The sequence below is a fragment of the Dama dama genome, chromosome X, assembly GCF_033118175.1.
Source record: "Dama dama isolate Ldn47 chromosome X, ASM3311817v1, whole genome shotgun sequence".
NCBI classification, from domain to species: domain Eukaryota; kingdom Metazoa; phylum Chordata; class Mammalia; order Artiodactyla; family Cervidae; genus Dama; species Dama dama.
In genome coordinates this window covers 16,037,793-16,061,425 of record NC_083714.1, presented here as the reverse complement: position 1 = coordinate 16,061,425, position 23,633 = coordinate 16,037,793, and the positions used below count along the sequence as shown (strand labels likewise).

Sequence of the window (23,633 nt, the reverse complement as noted above, 5' to 3'; positions counted from 1 at the left end):
TATTCACTGGATTATCACAAATTTTGGGCTGACAAAAATCAGAAATTTGGATACTGCTAAAGGGTTGGAGGGCTTCCCAGGTGGTGCTAGTCGTAAGGAACCCACCTGCCAATGCAGGATGTGGATTCGACCCCTGAATTGGGAAGATCCCCTGGAGGAGAGCATGGCAACCTTCTCCAGTATTCTTGCTTGGAGAATCTCATGGACAGAGGAGCCTGGTGGGCTACAGTCCATAGGGTCACAGAGTCAGATAAAACTGAAGGGACTGAGCATGCACACAAAGGGTGGGAAGGGTTGAGGGAAAAGACTCCCACACTCCTCCAGTGCTGGTGGGAGTAAAAGCTGGTGTAGCCATTCTGGAGAGCAATCTGGCATAACATAGTCTAACGAAGAAAACACATATTCTACGGGCCAGCAATTCTCTTCTTGGTATATAACCCCCAATAAATTTTCATATGAGTCCATATGGGGACATGCACAAAGATGTTCCCTGCATCTCTGCCTGGGGAGGTAGTGAGTTGCCAGCAATCTGAGTGTTCATCTCTGGGAAAGTTCAGTTCAGTTCAGTTCAGTCACTCAGTCGTGTCCAACTCTTTGCGACCCCATGAACCACAGCACGCCAGGCCTCCCTGTCCATCACCAACTCCCGGAGTTCACTCAAACCCATGTCCATCAAGTCGGTGAAGTCATCCAACCATCTCATCCTCTGTCGTCCCCTGCTCCTCCTGCCCTCAATCTTTCCCAGCATCAGGGTCTTTTCAAATGAGTCAGCTCCTCGCATCAGGTGGCCAAAGTATTGGAGTTTCAGCTTCAGCATCACTCCTTCCAGTCAATAGTCAGGACTGATTTCCTTTAGGGTGGACTGGTTGGATCTCCTTGCAGTGCAAGGGACTCTCAAGAGTCTTCTCCAACACCACAGTTCAAAAGCATCAATTCTTCAGCGCTCAGCTTTCTTCACAGTCCAACTCTCACATCCATACATGACCACTGGAAAAACCATAGCCTTGACCAGATGGACCTTTGTTGGTAAAGTAATGGCTCTGCTTTTTAATATGCTATCTAGGTTGGTCATAACTTTCCTTCCAAGGAGTGAGCATCTTTTAATTTCATGGCTGCAGTCACCATCTGCAGTGATTTTGGAGCCCAAAAAATTAAAGTCTGACACTGTTTCCACTGTTTCCCCATCTATTTGCCATGAAGTGATGGGACCAGATGCCATGATCTTAGTTCTCTGAATGTTGAGCTTTAAGCCAACTTTTTCACTCTCCTCTTTCATCTTCATCAAGAGGCTCTTTAGTTCTTCACTTTCTGCCATGAGGGTGGTGTCATCTGCATATCTGAGGTTATTGATATTTCTCCTGGCAATCTTAATTCCAGCCTGTGCTTCTTCCAGCCCAGCGTTTCTCATGATGTACTCTGCATATAAGTTAAATAAGCAGGGTGACAATATACAGCCTTGACATATTCCTTTTCCTATTTGGAACCAGTCTGTTGTTCCATGTCCAGTTCTAACTGTTGCTTTCCGACCTGCATACAGCTTTCTCAAGAGGCAGATCAGGTGGTCTGGTGTTCCCATCTCTTTCAGAATTTTCCACAGTTTATTGTGATCCACACAGTCAAAGGCTTTGGCATAGTCAATAGATGTTTTTCTGGAACTCTCTTGCTTTTTTGATGATCCAGTGGATGTTGGCAATTTGATCTCTGGTTCCTCTGCCTTTTCTAAAACCACCTTGAACATCTGGAAGTTCCCAGTTCATGTATTGCTGAAGCCTGGCTTGGAGAATTTTGAGCATTACCTTACTAGCGTGTGAGATGACTGCAATTGTGCGGTAGTTTGAGCATTCTTTGGCACTGCCTTTCTTAGGGATTGGAATGAAAACTGACTTTTTCCAGTCCTGTGGTCACTGCTGAGTTTTCCAAATTTGCTGAAATATTGAATGCAGCACTTTCACAGCATCACCTTTCTATTTGAAATAGCTCAACTGGAACTCCATCACCTCCACTAGCTTTGTTCCTAGTGATGCTTCCTAAGGCCATTCGACTTCACATTTCAGGATGTCTGGCTCTAGGAGAGTATGAATGATCACACCATCATGATTATCTGGGTCATGAAAATCTTTGTTGTACAGTTCTTCTGTGTATTCGTGCCACCTCTTCTTAATAGCTTCTGCTTCTGTTAGGTCCATATCATTTATGTCCTTTATTGTGCCCATCTTTGCATGAAATGTTCCCTTGGTATCTCTAATTTTCTTGATGAGATCTCTAGTCTTTCCCATTCTATTGTTTTCCTCTATTTCTTTGCATTCATGGCTGAGGAAGACTTTCCTATCTCTCCTTGGTCTTCTTTGGAACTCTGCATTCAAATGGGTATATCTTTCCTTTTCTCCTTTGCTTTTCACAGCTATTTGTAAGGCCTCCTCAGACAGCTATTTTGCTTTTTTGCATTTCTTTTTCTTGGGGATGGTCTTGATTCCTATCTCCTGTACAATGTCATGGACTTCCTTTCATAGTTCATCAGGCACTCTGTCTATCAGATCTAGTCCCTTAAATCTATTTCTCACTTCCACTGTATAGTCATAAGGGATTTGATTTAGGTCATACCTGAATGGTCTAGTGGTTTTCTCCACTTTCTTCAACTTCAGTCTGAATTTGGCAATAAGGAGTTCATGATATGAGCCACAGTCAGCTCCCGGTGTTGTTTTTGCTGACTGTATAGAGTTTCTCCATCTTTGTCTAGGAAAGTAGACATGTAAAATATGGTGGATACACACACTAGATATACACACTGTAATGCCTCAGTGAGTAATGTCAGGTTAGATGTATACACAGAGCACAGGTTGTTCTTACATACAAAATGATGAGAAATAAAAATGTAAGAAATGAGAAGAGGTATGTAATAAATATCATTTTCATAAATTACAATGTGTGCACATAAAACAATACATTTTGGAACAATTCAAAGAAAAAGATACACCAAAACACATGAAATGGTTGCTTATGTGGGGGAAAGGAAATGGGAAGGAGGGTAAAAGGTTAAAGGGGCATAAGATTAAAATGAAATAAACAAGAGAGGGAATGCCAGATTCACATGTATTTTTAAAAGAAAACAGTAGATTTCAAATAAATTTTCTATTTGAGACTGGCTTTAGATTTTGTCCCTAATCTTGTAGAGTGTAGTGATGGGGGAGGGGTGGGCAAATCTACTGGTTCTGCCCTTAGGGTACTGAGGTGGAAGAATTTGAGAGGCCCTGAACCATTCAGGGTAGCCATGGGCTTCATTTAAGGATCAAACTGTTCCATGCTGGCCCCTTCACTGTAACCATCTCTTCAGTATGCCCTGAAGAGATATCTAGGTTAAAGGAACATGCTGGACTTACTTTGTACCATTTTTCATTCTCAATTCCTAGTCAAATGGTTCCTGAAAGAAGAGTTCCCTGCCTTGATTACCTTTGCCTCCACCCCTATCTTGACTTCTGGGACTTTCTCACCTCAGCATAAGGAAGTCTGCTTTCCAACTAGTTTCTCTCAGGAAGGTTTGCTGTAAGGGCTGCTACTCCATATTTACTTTCCAGGCAACAGAAAACATGTATTACAGCCAATGATAACCCACGATTATTTTTCAACTTCCAAGTTTCACAATAAAAAGAAATGTTCTGAAGGCTGCAGAGCCCAGAATCCTAGGGGCATGGGATTAAATGTCTGAAGGTGCACAAGGAGGACAGAAGAAACAAGGACTCATCTCTTTTAAGGTCACCCTAAGGAGCCTGGTCAGAAATGGAGTGTGCATGGAATAGGAGAAAAACTTGGGGAGTTTAGCTGGTGACTCAGTGGTTAAGTTTCCGCCTGCCAATGCAGGAGACTAAGGTTTGATCCCTGATTTGGGAAGTTCCCACATGCTGTGGAGCAACTAATCCTTTGTGCCACAACTGTTGAGACTGCTCTAGAGCCCAGGAGTCACAACTACTGAGCCCATGTGCCACAACTACTGAAGCCCGTGTGTCCTAGAGCCCATGATCCACAACAAGAAAAGCCACTTCAATGAGAAGCCTGAGCACCCCAAGAAAGCCCATGTTCAGCAATGAAGATCTGATCCAGTGCAGCCAAAAATAATAAATAAATAAAAATCATGAAGCAAATTTTTTTTAAAAAAAGAAAAACTTGGGAAGGCCTGAAGATTTGTAGACTGTGAGAAAAAGTGGGTTGATGGGACAGATTCCTTAGGAATAATGTCTTATGCTTATAAAGAGCACACTGAAGAGGAAAACAAAAGAACAAATTGTGAGGCTCCAATGAAAGAGTGGATGTGGAAGTAGTATAATGCTTCAAACTCACTGTATCATTTAAGTATTTTCACATTAACAATATGCCTAAATGCCAAATCTCATAAAATTTCCAATATACACAGCCTATTAGTTTGCCAATGACACAAGAATCTCAGAAGTCCTTTATATACTCTTCACGTGGATCACCTTGCTCATCACTGCTGAATCATCTACTTCTGTGTTCCTTTTGCACATTTTATAGATGTCAGCATCCATGCTGTTCCACATTATTTATCCTAAATTCCAAAAAAGCAGTGAAGGGAGATGAGCTCTTGCCAACCAGGACCAAAAAAATCCCCATCACTAGGATTACATATGGTGTTAGGGTGTTATACGTAACTTCAGGAAAACTAGTGTTGGGAATGGCTTGATTGGTTTTATCTTATTTCTCAACTTATAAACTTCCCAGTGTGGTATTGGAAAGTGGGTCTTAGCACCAGTTAAACTTGAGTTCAAGGCTCTAGTGTAGATTAATAAATTATCTAATCTCTCCAAGTCTCAGTTTTTTGACCATAGCCAGTGCTTGGCATTTTCATGTCTGAAGAATTGAAAGCAAATCTGTAAAATGATGATGAACTTTTTTACAAGGCTGTTGAGAGATAAACAATATGTAGTAAGCTATTAGCATGATATAAGCTTTACTTATATATATTATAGTGCTTGGTGTATGGAAGGCATTCAGAATTTGCCCAATTTCCTTTTGATATCTCTTTCCTTCCTAAATTCCATACTGAGAATACTCACCTACTCAGCCTCTCTGCTCTTTCTCGTTGGTACTGTCAAATTTCCCATTGGAATCTATCTTTATTTTGTAGGGGAGGGGAATGATGAAAAAGACAAATTCAATATAGTGATTATCTCTAAAATGGCATCAGGGTTACACAGGGACTTCAAATGTATTGTTAATGTTTAACGTCTTGCACTAAGTGGTGGGTACATAAATTATTGTTATTGTGGCATCCATCTTTGACTTTGTCATTTGAATGACCTTTGCTAGTTCCTATGTACCTTAATCAATCTCTTCCTCCTCCTGTTCTTGCCAGACTTAAGTCATCTTCAAGTTCTATAACTGGGTTTGGCCTTCAAATTACCATACCTATTTTCAGTCTACTTGTCTCAGATTGGATATGCGTTTTCTATGGAGGGGGTGGGATTGAGAGAGAGAGAGAGAGAGAGAGAGAGAGAGAGAGGTGGCGGGAGGATGGAGGAACTATATGGGCAACTTTGCTTTGTTCCTCTTGTCATTTTGGAGTCATACAACTCTGGGACCAAGCCCCAACTTTTTTTTTTTTTAGTATTTAAATTTTTTTTAAATTTATTTTAATTGGAGGCTAATTACTTTACAATATTGTGGTGGTTTTTGCCATACATTCACATGAGTCAGCCATGGGTGTATATGTGTTCCCCATCGTGACCCTCTCTCCCACCTCCCTCCCCATCCCATCCCTCAGGGTCATCCCAGTGCACCAGCCCTGAGCACCCTGTCTCATGCATCGAACCTGACTGGCGATCTATTTCACATATGATAATATACATGTTTCAATGCTATTCTCTCAAATCATCCCACCCTCGCCTTCTCCCAGAGTCCAAAAGACTGTTCTTTACATCTGTGTCTCTTTTGCTGTCTCGCATATAGGGTCATCGTTACCATCTTTCTAAATGCCATATATATGCATTAATATACTGTATTGGTGTTTTTCTTTCTGGCTTACTTCACTCTGTGTAATAGGCTCCAGGTTCATCCACCTCATTAGAACTGATTCAAATGCATTCTTTTTAATAGCTGAGTAATATTCCATTGTGTATATGTACCACAGTTTTCTTATCCATTCCTCTGCCGATGGGCATCTAGGTTGCTTCCACGTCCTGGCTATTATAAACAGTGCTGTGATGAACATTGGGGTATACATGTCTCTTTCAGTTCTGGTTTCCTCGGTGTGTATGCCCAGCAGTGGGATTGCTGGGTCATATGGCAGTTCTATTTCCAGTTTTTTAAGGACTCTCCACAGTGTTCTCCATAGTGGTTGTACTAGTTTGCATTCCCACGAACAGTGTAAGAAGGTTCCTTTTTCTCTGCACCTTCTCCAGCATTTATTGTTTGTAGACTTTTGGATAGCAGCCATTCTGACTGGCGTGAGATGGTACCTCATTGTGGTTTTGATGTTCATTTCTCTGATAATGAGTGATTTCGAGCATATTTTCATGTGTTTGTTAGCCATCTGTATGTCTTCTTTGGAGAAATGTCTGTTTAGTTCTTTGGCCCATTTTTTAATTGGGTCGCTTATTTTTCTGGAATTGAGCTGAAGGAGTTGCTTGTATATTTTTCAGATTAATTCTTTGTCAGTTGCTTCATTTGCTATTATTTTCTCCCATTCTGAAGGCTGTATTTTCACCTTGCTTATAGTTTCCTTCATTGTGCAAAAGCTTTTAAGTTTAATTAGATCCCACCAAGCCCCAACTTTATCACTTGTAAACCAAGTGACATTAGGCAGCATACTTCATTTCTTTCTGTAAGTCTCTATTTCCTTACCTGCAGGATGGCAATAATGGTATCCACCTCATGGGGAGTTTTGAGGACTAAATGAGATGATGTGTATTTTGGGAAGCACCAAATCAAAGGTTTACCTACTTCTCACCACACAAAGCCCATCTTATTATCTTCCCCAACCACCACAGCTGGGTTTTGAGATTTTTTTTACTAAAATATATATAACATTTTTTTTCCTGAAAAACATAAATAGCCACCAATCTCAAATCACAGTCTCAAACTTTGGTATCATATCTGTGAAATGCTAAATTCCCATCTGAAAGAGGAAAAAGGTGCTTTTAAGAGCCATATCTTTAGTAAGTATAAAATTTCAATTCACTTAAATTGCTCCAAATCTAGAAGCCGTTAAATGATAAGTGTTTGCAATCTACCTCCCAATCTACATTTCCCCCCACCCTCCCCTCACAGAAACTCCCACTCCCTGGCTGTGGTCAGGCCATCAAGAGCATCATCTCAGCTGTCCTTTTTAATGTAGAATCTATGTAAGTGGAATTACAAAATAAAGAGCTGATCTAGGGGAAAGGGGTAGAGGAGGAGACAAAGACACAAGTCTCCTTAGAATCCATTTGTGAGAAAGGTTTAGGGAGACTGTGTGCATGCTCAGTCATAACCGGCTCTGCGACCCTATAGATGGTAGCCCACCAGTCTCCTCTGTCCATGGAATTCTCCAGGTGAAAATACTGGAGTGGGTTGCCATTTCCTTCTCCAGGGCATCTTCTGGACCCAGGGATCAAACCTGTGTCTCTCGTGTCTCCTGCATTGGTAGGCAGATTCTTTACTGCTGAGCCACATGGGAAACCAGAGTTGGGGAGAAATGGGAACTGGAGGCAGCTGCTGTGTGTGGAAAAAAGTGAGAGTATAGGAAATAGCAAAGGGGATTTTAAAGAACTCTTTCTGTTCTCTGTGAGGTCTTTGGCACTTTAGAAAGAGCTTGTTGTGAAGATTTTAATTGTGCTTTGATTAGTTTGGATGTGGGACTTGCTTTCCTTTGATCATAACACTGTGATAGATGGGGCTCTGACACAAGTGGGCTTTATTCAAATTATACAGCAAGAACTCTTAAACCAGGTCAAATTATTTTCTAAACCCAGTGCTTCATTCCTCAAAGGAAAGAACACAGACTTTAACTGTGAATCTTTCCATAGTTCTCCCAGGAGTCCTGAGGTATTTTCTCCAAAATACATTAACTTCTTTAAATGGCTGGAAGTCAAGCTCTGCTCCTTATTTGGCAGGATCTGTATCATTTCTAATCCGAATCTTAGATTTTTAATGACAGCTTGTCATTTATTGAACATTTACTCTGTTCATACTTTACAGATACCATCTCATTTAGTTCTTATAATAACTCTGTTACATGGGAATTATTGTCCCTGTTTCACAGATAAAGAAACAGATCAAGAGAGATTAGTGACTTTTTCAAAGTCAACCAGCAGGGCCATAATTCAAACCCACATCGGTCCAATGCCATGACGTGTGCCTTCAGTGATGATACTTTCCTTCCTGGAAAGAGGCTAAGCAGTTACCTATCCCAGGAATTTAAACCTTTTAATTTCATATCCAAGGAATGACTCTATACCAAGTTAGCAGCAGAGATATTTTTTTAAATAGGGGACTATCTTTAGCAGAAACTTAGGCCAGTCTGTTCTTCTGGGCCTTGGTTTCCTCAGCTCTAAAATGAGAACCTTCACACCTGCCACATAAGGTTGTTTGCAAGATTAAATGTGAAAAGAAATATAACACAAGTGCTCATTGAATGGCAGCTGTCATTGCTATTATTAATATTATTGCTAAAGGAATGGATTTTTATAAAGGAAGCAGTTCTTTCAAGTGAACTAAGGTAGCCTTAGTTGTGGACAGGATACCATATGTCTAGTGTCAATTATTTTAAGTGAATGAAACAAATAAGAAACAGTGGTTTAGGTTGGAAAAGTCGGAGCAAACATTCTGATGTGAATGAGAGACCTTTCTAAGTGCACAGGGGACCAAAGGGGCAGGTGTCTGTGAAAGTAGAGAAAGGAGCAAAGGAACTGAAAGGAAGTGGATGTGAAAACTGGATAAATCAAGAAGCAGCATGAGTTAGGCAGGCCAGAGCACCTACGAGGAAGATTTTAAAGCAAAGCTTCAGGAAATCCTAAATACACTACTAGGTGGAAGATATCATTTAAGTTGCATTTAATTCTGAGTTACATTATGTGAAGGAAGGAATGTGTGCTCCCTGGATACTGTTTACTAAATACAGGTTGGAGAAGGGGACTTTCCAGTCTCAGTGATCTTGGCCATGTGTGCTTTGTAGAAAGTTTCAAGATTATTACATCAGGATTCTTGTCCAATATCCCTCATTTCCAGCCCCAGAAATAAAACCTGTTGGGATCCAGTGATTAACCATTTCCCCTAGGACTCATCTGAGAACCTTCTTAGAAGTACAGCTGAAATTATCAGGAAATTAGATGGGAAAGAGGTCCCAGGAAGGCCAGTCCTCCCCCAAGCAAACTGAAACTGGGGAAAAGAACGACCAGGAGCCCCATCTTCTCAGTTCTTCACCTTCTCCCTCGGTGTTTTCCTGTTTCCAGTCTTATGAAATCTGCTTTTACTCATGGTCACCAAAGTTTCCTCTCAGATATTTTATTCAATCCACTTATAAACTATTCCCAACAGTTTCATAAGGCTTAAGGCTTCTTCAGGGTACAACACCAAGTGGAATCACTCATATTGGAGCAGCTTTTGCAACCCTGACTGCTTCTTAAACTTCACCTCAAGCATCCGTAGGCAGAAGAAAAGGAAAGAATATCCCCCATGACATTAGAAGTATAACCCAAAGTGATCTGTTGCAAAACTGTAACTATTTTCTTTTCTCCTGTTATTGTAAAACAAAAGAAAAACATGTGACTTTCACAGTTTATTCTACTAGATATTGTTGTGGACTGAATTGTGTCCACCCCTCAAATTCATATCCCCAATGTGATAGTATTGGACATGGGGTTGTATGGGTTCATGAGGGTGGGGCTCTTGTGAAGGGATTAGTACCCTCATAAGAAGAAAGCTTGCTTTCTCTCTCTGCTATGTGAGGACACAGTGAGAAGGTAGTCACCCATGAATCTGGAAGAGAGTCCTTACTGGGGAATCAAACTGGCCAGAACATTGATCTTGGACTTCTCAGCTGTGATAAATGAATTCCTGTTTTTGAAGCCACCCAGCCTATAGTATTTTGTTACAGCTGCCCGAGCTCAATCATACACATACTAATATTTGCTTCAATGTATAAATGATGGTTTAAATTATCTAAAGTTTCCTAACTTCCCATCTCTCAAATCTTGGAGTAAAAATGGACCCTCCAGGAAGATGTGGCTTATTTATCCTCTGGCTTTGAGTACATCCTGCTTATGAGGCCAATTTGAGAAGCATAGGCAGGGAAGGCTCTCTGGTCCACACTTTGCATCTCACCCAGGGGTATTTGCATTTCAGCAGGAAGCAAGTCCTTATTTGAAAGGTACTGAGTAATAGGGAGAAGTTTTACTTTTAGTTTATTAGAATCATCTTAACTCCCCTGCCTTTCCACATCATGTGAGTGGTTTACTCCATCTAGGGTTTGAGCATTATTGGCTTTAAAGTGTCCCTGATAAGTACAGCATAGGCTAACACATGGAATGATTATCCAGAAAAAGCAATCAACACACAGCATCCACTCATCCACCTAGACAGCCATTGTTTACTAAACCTTTGCTACCTCCCAAGCAATAGAACAAGTATGTACAGAGAGAATTCCAACAAATTCTTGAATGGAGAAATCTAACTAGGAAGGTGTGTCTGGTATCTAGGAGAAAATGAAAGACACTCTTTCTTCTCCTAGGTGTGACCTGCTCTCAAATTTCCTATTTACTAACCCTTTATCATGGCTCCTCTGATGGCTCAGAGGTAAAGAATCCACTTGCAATGCAGGAGATGAGGGTTAAAACTCTGGGTCAGGAAGACCCCCCTGGAGGAGGAAATGGCAACCCACTCAAGTATTCTTGCCTGGGAAATCCCATGGACAGAGGAGCCTGGTGGGCTATAGTCCATCAGGTTGCCAAAGTCAGACATGACTGAGCGAATAAGCATGCATGCTAACCCTTCATCAACTCAGAGAACTAAAATCGCTACTTCTAGAATATTGTGAAGTTAAATACTGAGGAAAACATGGGGCTTTCCCCCAAACAGCTCATTCTTCACAAAACCAATGTCTACATATCATTAGTTGCCTGTTTTCCTTTGACATTTGTGTTCATTGGGGTATCAGGATGATCCAGTCCAAGAATAAGATCATTTTGTAAAAAGCTACCAACTCTTATCCTGGTTTTGTCTCAGAGTGGCAGGTGATTTACTTTGGTATATTTAAATATTGCCTAAAGTCACAAACTCATCTTCTCCCTGTTGATTAACATATTTGAGGCCTGTTAGAGGCCTCTAACTCAGTTTATCCCATTCCAGTGCTGGTGCTTTAGCAAAATCACTGAGAAAATAGTGTGATTTTTAAGTCAAAATTCTAGTTTAGAAGCCCCCACATATCTCAGGCACTCTCAACACCTACTTTTGCTTGAAACTAATAGTACTAGGGAAGACCTTCCACTTGGAACAGAGATTGTGTGAGCCCTTGAAGGTCATTCAAGCTGCTTGAGCCTCAGTTTTCTCATCTATCCAATAGGGCCAATGTAAGTGGTGCTGCCAGCCTCACAAGGATAGCATGACAGCAAGTGAGTCCCTCCTGTGAGTGAGTAGCCACCAGGAAGAGGAGAAGCTGGTAAGAGAACTGTAGGGGCAGATGCCAGGCAGTTCTGGTTGAGAGAGCAGAGCAACAGAAATATCAAAGAGCAACAGAAAGACTATCAGGGCAAGATTAAGAAAACTTAGTGGCACTCAGTTTGAATTAACCAAGCTAGGGCATAGTAAGGATCACATGTGAGTGTAAACTCTGGAGGTACTTGGGAAAATGTGCTACATTTGGATGACATGAGTTGAAAAGAAGAAATGGAGGGGTAAAAATGAGCTTTTTTTTTTATCTTGAGGAATCATATCTTGTGTATCCCATTTAGGAAAGTAACACGCAACTAGGCAGATGGGATCCAGGTTATTGACATAGTATTTCTGAGGTAACGTAAGCTAGCAGACACGGATATGACATGGGTGTTGGTGTTAGAAAGACCTGGATGTGAGTCTTTCTCTACCACTTACTGATTGGTTGACCGTGGACAAGGTAAACTCTCTGAACTTGAGTGACTTTCACTGTCAAGTGGACATAATAAGAGTGCCTGCCCATAGGACTGTAAGAATTAAATGAGATGCATGTGCGTATGTGCTCAGTTGTGTCTGACTCTTTGCAACTCCATGGTCTGTAACCTGTCAGGCTCTTCTGTCCATGGGATTTCCCAGGCAAGGATACTGGAGTAGGTTGCCATTTCCTTCTCCAGGGGATCTTCCCCAATCAGTGTTCAGTTCAGAGTCTCCTGTGTCTCTTGCATTGGAAGGTGGATTCTTTACCATTGTGCCACCTGTAAAGCCCTATTAAATGATATACTGCATGCAAATACTTGAAAGCAGAGCCCCACACATTGAACATGATTCATACATGTTAGAGACTGCTATTATCACTACAGTCAATGACAGAAGTAGGATCAGAAGATTTTAACTAGAATAATTAGGATGGAAAGATCTATTGAGGATGGCCAGTGGATGGGTTGAGAGTCAGCATCAAGGGACCTGGCAGCTCAGACAAAGCATATGCACACAAAGTTCCTGACAGATACCAAGAAGAGAGGGACAAGTGCACTGAAAGGAGGACAGAAAGTGTCAATGACAAGCCCTCATCTTTCAGGGTTTGGCTCTTGGCCAGTCCCCGATGGCTTAGCAGGTAAAGAATCTGCCTGCCAATGCGGGAGATGCAGGTTCAATCCCTGGGTCAGGAAGATCCCCTGGAGGAGGAAATGACAACCCACTCCAGTATTCTTGCCTTGAGAATCCCATGGACAGAGGAGTGTAGCCAGCTACAGTCCATGGAGTTGCAAAGAGTTGGACACAACTGAGCAACTAAATACAGGAAGCACACACAAATCCTCTATACAGACAGCACTGGGACTGGCCATTGCGGAGGCCCTTCCACTTAGCTCCCACCAGCCACCCAGAGAATAGCATTTCCCACAGAGGTGACAGAGTGCCAAATCCTGGTGGGGGTGGTGTTGAGTATGAACCCTGGTCTCCACTGCATCCAGTGCTTCTACATAAAGCCAGTGAATGAAAGAGAATGTTTGCCAAGCCTGGGGCTCACTAGGTCTGGGCTGTGTTTCTCTACTTCCATCCCTCCCCTCTCTGTAATTGATGACTTTCCAGGGTATCTGTTTTATCCAGTTAAAGGAAAAGCAGACCAGTTACGAGCTCTGGAGTCAGCCTGGCTGGGTTTGAAAGCTGGCTCCTCCAGTTACCTGTGTGGAATTGGGTAGGTCACGGCATCTCTCTCTCCAAGACCTGGCTTTCTTCCTTGTAAAATGGGGATAATTCGAACTGCCCTACCTTACACAATTGTTGTGAGGCTTAAGTGAGAGAACACATGCTACATTCTCCTAGAGCCCTGCCTATGTCTAAATTCTAGATGAGGGATTGCTACGGTTATTTGATTGTCACATGTTGTTCTCTTTGGGAACATGGTATCGCCCATGCCAGGTAAATATCACACATTGTTCTCCTGACTAGCACACCACAGCTTACTCCAAGAATGTAAATGGCATCTGAAAAATGCACTTCACTATCAAATATTGTTTGAATGAAGCAATGCTGGAATTGGGGCGAGGGGAGCAAGATTTGGAGATGGACACAAACTCCCACCCACAATCAGCTCCAACTTACAAGTCTGCCCACCCCCCCCCCCACAAGTAACATTTGGCAAAGGGCCAGTGAAAACCAGAAATAGGTTTTGAGGGAAATATCTCCTCTCCCACCTCACCCTAAGCCACCACCAAGGGACAGCAACCCTGTCAGATCAATCATAGAATTTCAGACCAGGAAGGGACAGGCCACTCCCAGGTTATCTAATGAATCCTCCTCTAAGGCCCATAGAGGGCAAGTGGCTTGCTCAAGGTTCCATAGCAAGTCTGTAGTGGAGCTGACAGTAGAAAACAAACCTAATTCTTGTGCAGCTTCCCAAGGGAGGCCTTACGTGGTGAAATCTGAAAATTGCACAATGTCCCTCTGAGAGTACAGCACTGGCTGTACAATGGCATATATTATACAGGGAAAAACAATTGTGTTTCTTCTCACCCTGCTGAGCTGTGTTTGGCAAGTTGTTGGTACTGAAAAAGGTGTAGCTGTAATTCACTATGATCACCCCCCATCCCTTCCATGAACATGCCATGTGTTCAGCCATTTGCTCGCATGTAGATTACTTACATTATCAAGAATCTGCATATTCACCCAGTCCAGATCTATGAGCTACTGACAGCTCCTGAGGGGAAGGGACACAGCATATTTTTTTTAACCTTTTGACAGCCCTCAGCATCATTTCAGTGCATAGGGGACTACTGAAATGCTTTTGGTAATGATCAGATCTCTTAATCATGTGTCAATAAATATGGAAGAGAAGAGAAGCAAGATAGGAAAGGAGACATGGAAGAATGGGATGGGAAGAGAGAAGCAGAAGGAAAGATGGGTGGGAGGCAGTAGGAGGATGATGGGTGGGGCAGGAAGTGTCTTAGCATTTGTTATACCTCATTCTACAACAATAGACAAGAGGGTTTCTCAAAACACGTGTTGTGGAATAGTGTTCAGTGGGCTGCCATACAAAAGAGATTTCTGTGAGGCAAGAACAAAAATGTGGGGAGATTCTGGTACATGAAGAGTAATCAATTTCTTTACTGCAGGCCTACTTGGAGCCTTTTATATATTGACCACATCCACAGGAGATAGTGCATACAGTGTTCCCACAAACTTCATTGATTTGGGAATGTGCTCTTGGTCCTTTCAACAGAAACAGGTCCTTTCAAAATATTTTTAATCAGTAATAAAACTAGAATTCCATTCGACATCTACCTATTCGGGTACTCATCAATATTTGCCACAACAACCATGTGTCTTTGCAATACCCTAGGGCAGGGGTCCCCAAGCCCCAGGATCTAATGCCTGATGACCTGAGGTAGAGCTGATGTAATAACAATAGAAATAAAGTATACAATACATATAACGTGCTTGAATCATTCTGAAACCATCTCCCCACCTCCAGTCTGTGGAAATATTGCCTTCCACGAAACTGGTCCCTGATGCCATAAAGGTTGGGGATCACTGTTCTAGGGGACAACATGCTTAGACACACAAGTGCAAGTGCATGTGCACGCATGAACATACACACACATGCACACACACACACACAGCAGGCAGCAGCTGGTGCCTTGGAGAAGGTCATCCTAGCCACCTTTCTATGTGAAATCTCCTTCCTCATTGCCAAGACCTTTGGCTCTGGGGGTTGCTGACTTCCTTGCTTGGCCTCAGAGTCACCAAAAGATGTGACTGGAATTGTACCCTTCATCCTTAAGCAACCTTCCTCGGTCATCAGCCACAAAAAGGTCAGTAAGGTTCTGGTCATTTACCTTGAGGACTAGAATCCACCCCCAATCACATGACCATACTCAAACAAAGAACAGAGAAAGGGCAACATTAGCTTCCGCAAATACTGAAAATGTAATGCTGGGGTCAGTAGTTGGTGGAAGCTGCTGCTGCTGCTGCTGCTGCTGCTAGGTCACTTCAGTCGTGTCTGACTCTGTGCGACCCCTTAGATGGCAGCCCACCAGGCTCCACCATCCCTGGGATTCTCCAGGCAAGAATACTGGAATGGGCTGCCATTTCTTTCTCCAATGCATGAAAGTGAAAAGTGAAAAGTGAAAGTGAAGTCGCTCAGTCATATCCGACTCTTTGCGACCCCATGGACTGCAGCCCACCAGGCTCCTCTGCCCATGGGATTTTCCAGGCAAGAGTACTGGAGTGGGTTGCCATTGCCTTCTCCGATGGTGGAAGCTAGTAGATAACAATTATTAGTTTGCAAGCACTAGATAGTGGGTGGAAGTAATATTGTAGTAGTGGTTCTAGTTCAGGTGCCTCTGCATATTGAAATATAAAACATTACTGAGAATATGTTATATAGTGAAGTAACATAAAATGGAAGCCTATATTCCATTTATTTGAATGAGAAAAATAATAAAATACATACACAAACTTCAACAATTTTTTCTAAATATTACTAAAACCCTCTTAAACAACTATATACATCAACCACAAAGTATTTATTAGTAACACAAAGCATTTAAAATGTCAATATCTAATTATTTAACACTTAAGGAACTCACCAATTGGTATTTTTATGTTTGTGCTGTGCTGTCCTCAGTCATGTCCAACTCTTTGGGACCCCAAAGAGTTTAGGATATAATAATTTATATCCCCAGAAACAAATTATATTTCATTCCTAAACTGCATGAACATACCCTGAAACATAAAATAGAAGTGAAGGGTTAATCGCTCAGTCCTGTCCATCTCTTTGTGACCCCATGGACTGTAGCCCCCCAGGTTCTTCTGTCCATGAGATTTTTTCTGGCAAGAATACTAGAGTGGGTTGCTATTTCCTATTCCAGGGAATCTCTCCAACCCACGGATTGAACCTGGGTCTCCTGCTCTGTAGGCAGACTCTTTACCATCTGAGCTACCAGGGAAGACTGTAATATAAATAAATGATGAAATAAAAAATTAGAGAGTCTCAAGATGTTCACATGGGCCTTGGTTGATAATGCCACCAGGCACTTGAAATAAGCAAATACTGTGACTCATGAAAGGCTAAACTCTTAAGGGAAATGGTGGTGGAGATGATAGTGGTGATATACAGTGCTTTTAATCAGTTGGAACTCAAGATGCTGTCCTATCTAGAGAGGGGTGCATTCTACATCCTCTGGAGGGGAGGCCCATGCAACTCAACTGTTTCCATCTGAAGGATTTCAATTTTTGAATAGTGCATTTGGGATAAATCTTTTTTTAAAAAGTTATTATAATGAATATCTAGATTGTGAGTCTTCTGATAGTGAGGAATATCTGTATAGCCTTAGTAGCAGCAGTAGTGGTAGTTCTCATTTACTGAAAAGTTTACTTAAAAGAAAGGTCCTAATTTGTCTCATTTACCAACATATTCCCAGCATGTAAGTACAAAACTCAGCATGTTGTAGGTGCTCAACAAACATTGGTTAAATGAATGAACTGAGTATAAATTGAGTACAAGGCACTAAGCAATGTATGTGTGTTATCTCATTTTATCGTAATGTTAACAATGCTATGTGGTAGATAGTGTCATTACTCCCATTTTCAGATGAGGAAACTGAGGCCTAGAGGAACTTAACCAACATTACACAGTGCATGTGTCAGAGCCAGAAAGTTGAACCTTGTCTTCTGGAATTCAGAAGCAATGTTTTTATCCACCATCCTGTATATGATTCACTTCTCTCACTTGGAAATCCAGACATTTGCTTAGGTTCTATAGGCTATAGAATTTTCTGGCACCTCATATCAGAGACCTTGAAAAAAAACACTACTTCTAAGAATTATGAATCTCCTATACATGATTTCATTAGTATTAAGTTATCTTTAAATATTATGACATATTTTATTTTTATTAGTGTTAATAATAATTATAGCTACTATAGATTAAGCCTTTACTATATACCAATCAGGCACTGGGCTATGTTGTATTATATCCAGTATTTCAGTTAACCTTCACAGTAACCTGATGAGGTAGATACTGTTATAATTTTCATTTTATAGACAAAGAAACTGAGCTTTGGAAAAGTTAAGTAACTTCCCCAGGCAAATATCCAGTAAATGACAGGACTGAAACCTGAACTCACATGTCTCAGAACAAAGCAAATGATCTGTCACTCACCACATTTCTTTGGTGATCAGCTGACCAGTCAGCTGATGTGACAAAATAGCAGTCCTTACTGCTGCTGCCTTATCAACTATTGCCAGGGCTTGAAGGAATCCTACCCTCCTCTTCTTGACCTTTGTATGTACTACTGTTCTTCTGTCCTGTTCTTTCAATTTCAACTTCCTCCATGAAACCTTTTCTGATACTGCTCTTTCACTCCTCAGGGATTGCTCCCTCTGCTTGGTCTCCCTCAGCACTCCATGTGTAAGCCTCAAAGAGTGGTCATTTCCTTGGTCTTCCCTGGTGGTCCAGTGGTTAAGAATCAGCTTTGCAGTAAAGGAGAGGTAGTTTTGATGCCTGGTTGGGGAACGAAGATCTCATGTGCTGTGGAGCAAGTAAACACCGCAACAAAGATCCCAAATGCTTCAGCTAAGACCCAACACAGTCAAATAAATAAATATTTTTTAAAAGAGTGGCCAGTTCCTAGTTCCCTGCACTGGTCTGTGGCCTCTTTGCTGTAGCTGTCCTCACTGGACTGGGAGCTCACATAGTGAGGGCCAGGTTCCTTGTGAAAGGGACCAGAATGTGTCACCTGAAAATGTGTCTTTGGCATAAGGATTATCCTAAGCTGATTATTTTTAGAAAATAGCAGACAGGGGAAATCTTTGAAAACTGAATAGAAGTTACCCTTTTGTGAGGGACATTTACATTATACATATATATTTTTTAGTTAATTTTAATTAGAGAATAATTACTTCACAATATTGTGGTGGCTTTTCCCATGCATCAACATGAATAAGCCTATAGAAAATCTCCATTTGTGAAGGTATTTCCTTCTCTGCATCAAGAAGAGGTGGATGAACCAATCTCTAGCAACTCTTCTTTCTCTGGGATGAAGGCAACAACAACTGGAGATGCTATTTAAGGAGATTGCTGGAGATGTTTTGGAGAGTTACTCAGTTTTCTTAGGTCTCACATATATACAGGAGGTATACATGTTATTGGGCTTCCAAGGTGACACAGAGGTCACCTTGGCAAGAATCCACTTGCCAATGCAGGAGATGCAAGAGACAGGAGTTCCACCCATGGGTTGGGAAGATCCCCTGGAGAAGGAAATGACAACCACTCCAGTATTCTTGCCTGGGATATCCCATGGGCAGAGGAGCCTGGCAGGCTACAGTCCATAGGGTTGCAAAGAGTCAGAAACAATTTAGCGACTTAACAACAACAACAAATACATGCTATTAAATTTCTGTTTGTTTTTCTCCCACCAATGTCTCCTATTAAAGGAGGGATCTCAGCCAAGAACCTAGAAGGTTCTTGGAGGCACTGCCTGACTGGATCCTCAGTGTGAAGAGTGGGCTGCTGACGACTGTATGTCCAGCTGTGCACCTGCGTCCCACCTACAACCCCAATACATCTTCCCAAAAGGGTCAGTTCAGTTCAGTTCAGTCCCTCAGTCATGACCGACTCTTTGCTACCCCATGGACTGCAGAATGCCAGGCCTCCCTGTCCATCACAAACTCCCGGAGTTTCCTCAAACTCATGTCCATTGAGTCAGTGATGCTATCCAACCATCTCATCCTCTGTCGTCCCCTTCTCCTCCCACCTTTGGTCTTTCCCAGCATCAGAGTCTTTTCAAATGAGTCAATTCTTTGCATCAGATGGCCAAAGTATTGGAGTTTCAGCCTCAGCATCAGTCCTTCCATTGAACGTTCAGGACTGATTTCCTTTAGGATGGACTGGTTGGATCTCCTTGCTGTCCAAGAGAATCTCAAGACTCTTCTCCAACACCACAGTTCAAAAGCATCAATTATTCAGTGCTCAGCTTTCTTTATAGTCCAACTTGCACATCCATACGTGACCACTGGAAAAACCATAGCTTTGACTAGATGGACCTTTGTTGGCAAAGTAATGTCTCTGCTTTTTAATATGCTATATAGGTTGGTCATAACTTTTCTTCCAAGGAGAAAGTCTCTTTTAATTTCATGGCTGCAGTCACCATCTGCAGTGATTTTGGAGCTCAGAAAAATAGTTTGTCACTGTTTCCACTGTTTCCCCATCTATTTGCCATGAAGTGAAAGGACCAGATCCCATGATCTTCGTTTTCTGAATGTTGAGTTTTAAGCCAAACTTTTCACTCTCCTCTTTCACTTTCATCAAGAGGCTCTTTAGTTCTTCTTCAATTTCTGCCATAAGTTTGGTGTCATCTGCATATCTAGCGTTACTGATATTTCTCCCAGCAAACTTGATTCCAGCTTGTGCTTCATCCAGTCAGGCATTGCTCATGAGGTACTCTGCATATAAGTTTAATAAGCAGCGTGACTATATACAGCCTTGAGGTGCTCCTTTCCCTATTTCAAACCAGTCTGTTGTTCCATACCCAGTTCTAACTGTTGCTTCCTGCATACAGATTTCTCAAGAGGCAGGCCAGGTTGTCTGGTATTCCCATCTCTTTCAGAATTTTCCACAGTTTTTTGTGATCCACACAGTCGCTTTGGCATAGCCAATAAAACAGAGTAGATGTTTTTCTGGAACTCTCTTGCTTTTTTGATGATCCAACAGATGTTGACAATTTGATCTCTGGTTCCTCTGCCTTTTCTAAATCCAGCTTGAACACCTGGAAGTTCATGGTTCACGTATTGCTGAAGCCTGGCTTGGAGAATTTTATGCATTACTTTGATAGCATGTGAGATGAGTCCAATTGTGCGACAGTTTGGGCGTTCTTTGGCATTGCTTTTCTTTGGGATTGGAATAAAAACTGACCTTTTCCAGTCCTGTGGCCACTGCTGAGTTTTCCAAATTTGCTGGCATATTGAGTGCAGCACTTTCACAGCATCATCATTTGAAACAGCTCAATTGGAATTCCATCATTGCCACTAGCTTTGTTGGTAGAGATGCTTCCTGAGGCCCACTTGACTTCGCGTTCCAGGATGTCTGGCTCTAGGTGAGTGATCACACCATCGTGATTATCTGGGTCATGAAGATCTGTTTTGTACAGCTCTTCTGTGTATTCTTGCCACCTCTTCTTAATCTCTTCTACTTCTGTTAGGTCCATACCATTTTTTTCCTTTATTGAGCCCATCTTTGCATGAAATGTTCCCTTGGTATCTCTAATTTTCTTGAAGAGATCTCTAGTCTTTCCCATTCTATTGTTTTCCTCTATTTCTTTGCACTGATGGCTGAGGAAGGCTTTCTTATCTCTCCTGGGTATTCTTTGGAACTCTGCATTCAAATGCGTATATCTTTCCTTTTCTCCTTTGCTTTTTGCTTCTCTTCTTTTCACAGCTATTTGTAAGGCCTCCTCAGACAGCCATTTTGCTTTTTTGCATTTCTTTGTCTTGGGGATGGTCTTGATTCCTGTCTCCTGTACAATGTCATGAACCTCCATCCATGGTTCATAGGAACTATGTCTGTCAGATCTAGTCCCTTAAATCTATTTCTCACTTCCACTGTATAGTCATAAGGGATTTGATTTAGGTCATACCTGAATGGTCTAGTGGTTTTCCCTACTTTCTTCAATTTAAGTCTGAATTTGGCAATAAAGAGTTCATGATCTGAGCCACATTCGGCTCCCAGTTTTGTTTTTGCTGACTGTATAGAGCTTCTCCATCTTTGGCTGAAAAGAATATAATCAATCTGATTTCGGTGTTGGCCATCTGGTGATGTCTGTGTGTAGAGTCTTCTCTTGTGTTGTTGGAAGAGGGTGTTTGCTATGACCAGTGCATTCTGTTGGCAAACCTCTGTTAGCATTTGCCTTGCTTAATTCTTTACTCCAAGGCCAAATTTGCCTGTTATTCCAGGTGTTTCTTAACTTCCTACTTCTGCATTCCAGTCCCCTATAGTGAAAAGGACATCTTCTTTTGGTGTTAGTTCTAGAACGTCTTGTAGGTCTTCATAGAACTTCAGCCTCTTCAGCATTACTGGTCAGGGCATAGACTTGGATTACTGTGAAACTGAATGGTTTGCCTCAGAAACCAACAGAGATCATTCTGTCACTTTTGAGGTTGCATCCAAGTACTGCATTTTGGACTCTTTCCTTGACTATGATGGCTACTCCATTTCTTCTAAGGGATTCTTCCCCACAGTAGTATATAATGGTCATCTGAGTTAAATTGACCATTCCATTCCATTTTAGTTTGTTGATTCCTAAAATGTTGACATTCACTCTTGCCATCTTCTGTTTGACCACTTCCAATTTGCCTTGATTCATGGACCTAACATTCCAGGTTCCTATGTAATATTGCTCTTACAGCATTGGACTTTATTTACATTGGCAGTCACATCCACAATTGGGTGTTGTTTTTGCTTGGCTCCATCTCTTCATTCTTTCTGGAATTAGTTCTCCACTGATTTCCAGTAACATATTGGGCATCTATTGACCTGGGGAGTTCATGTTTTAGTTTCCTATCTTTTTGCCTTTTCATGCTGTTCATAGGGTTCTCAAGACAAGAATAATGAAGTGGTTTGCCATTCCCTTCTCCAGTGGACCACGTTTTGTCAGAACTCTCCACCATGACCCGTCCGTCTTGGGTGGGCCTACACAGCATGGCTCATAGTTTCATTGAGTGAGACAAGGCTGTGGTCCATGTGATCAGATTGTTTAGTTTTCTGTGACTGGGGTTTTCAGTCTATCTGATCTCTGATGGAGAAGGATAAGAGGCTTATGGAAGCTTCCTGATGGGAGAGACTGACTGAGGGGGAAATTGGGTCTTGTTCTGATGGGTGGGGCCATGCTCAGTAAATCTTTAATCCAATTTTCTTTTGAAGAGGGGGGGCTGTTTTCCCTCCCTGTTATTTGACCTGAGGCCACACTATGGTGGTGGTGATGAAGATAATGGTGACCTCCTTCAAAAGGCCCCAGGCACACACTAATACACTCAGTGCCCCCAACCCTGCAGCAGGCCACCACCAACCCACACCTCTGCCAAAGACTCCTGGACACTCACAGGTATGTCTGCATCAGTCTCTTTTGGGGTCACTTCTCTTTTCTCCTGGGTCCTGATGTGCACAAGGTTCTGTTTGTGCCCTCCAAGAGTCTGTTTCCTTAGTCCTGTGTAAGTTCTGGTGGCTCTGTGGTGGGGTGACCTCCTCTAAGAGGGCTTATGCCATACCCAGGTCTACTTCACCCAGAGCCTCTGCCCCTGCGGCAGTCCACTGTTGACCCGTATCTCTTCAGGAGACACCCAAACACAGTTCTGTCTCAGTCTCTGTGGGGTCTCTGGGTCCTGGTGCACACAAGGTGTGTTTGAATCCTCTGAGCATCTCTGGCAGGTATGGGGGTTTGATTCTAAACGTGTTTCACCCCTCCTACCATCTTTCTGGGGCTTCTTCTTTGCCCTTGAACATGGGGTATCTCCTCAAAGTTGCTCCGGCATCACACAGCTGCAGCTGCAGCACCACTCCAGTGCTGTGCATCCACAGCTCTACCCAGAAGGGTAGAAGGAAGATCATTTCCCTCACACACACACTTGGTTTGGCTGCCTATTTCCCCACCATAAGTACAGTAGGGACAGGAGAGTGTGGCTGCCAGAGTATAGGTGCACATGAATTTTTCTTTTTAGAAAATTAACTTTTATTGTACTATTTCTATTATTAAAGCAATTAACACTTATTTTTGAGAATTTAGAAAATATACATAAGCAAAATGAAGAAATAGACTTAAACCCCTATTATCCAACCACCTAGAGAGAAGCTTTGTTAAAAGTTTAACAATTTAGTACACATATGTTATACCTAGTTCATAAATGACTGCTCCAATTTTTTTTAAAACTCATCAGGACTCAACTATTCTAACTAATTTGTAACCTGTTTTTCCTATAAAAAGATAGTATAGTGTTGAATGTGA

General features: G+C 41.9%; 1 long non-coding RNA gene across 1 annotated transcript in view; it reads right to left on the bottom strand.

Annotated features, from left to right (window-relative positions):
* The window catches only part of LOC133052275 (uncharacterized), a 142,193-nt gene that overhangs the window by 9,498 nt on the left and 109,062 nt on the right, over positions 1-23,633 (bottom strand). Inside the window, exon 2 of the long non-coding RNA XR_009692020.1 lies at positions 16,227-16,362. This is a non-coding gene — a long non-coding RNA (uncharacterized LOC133052275). The remainder of the gene's footprint in view (positions 1-16,226; positions 16,363-23,633) is intronic.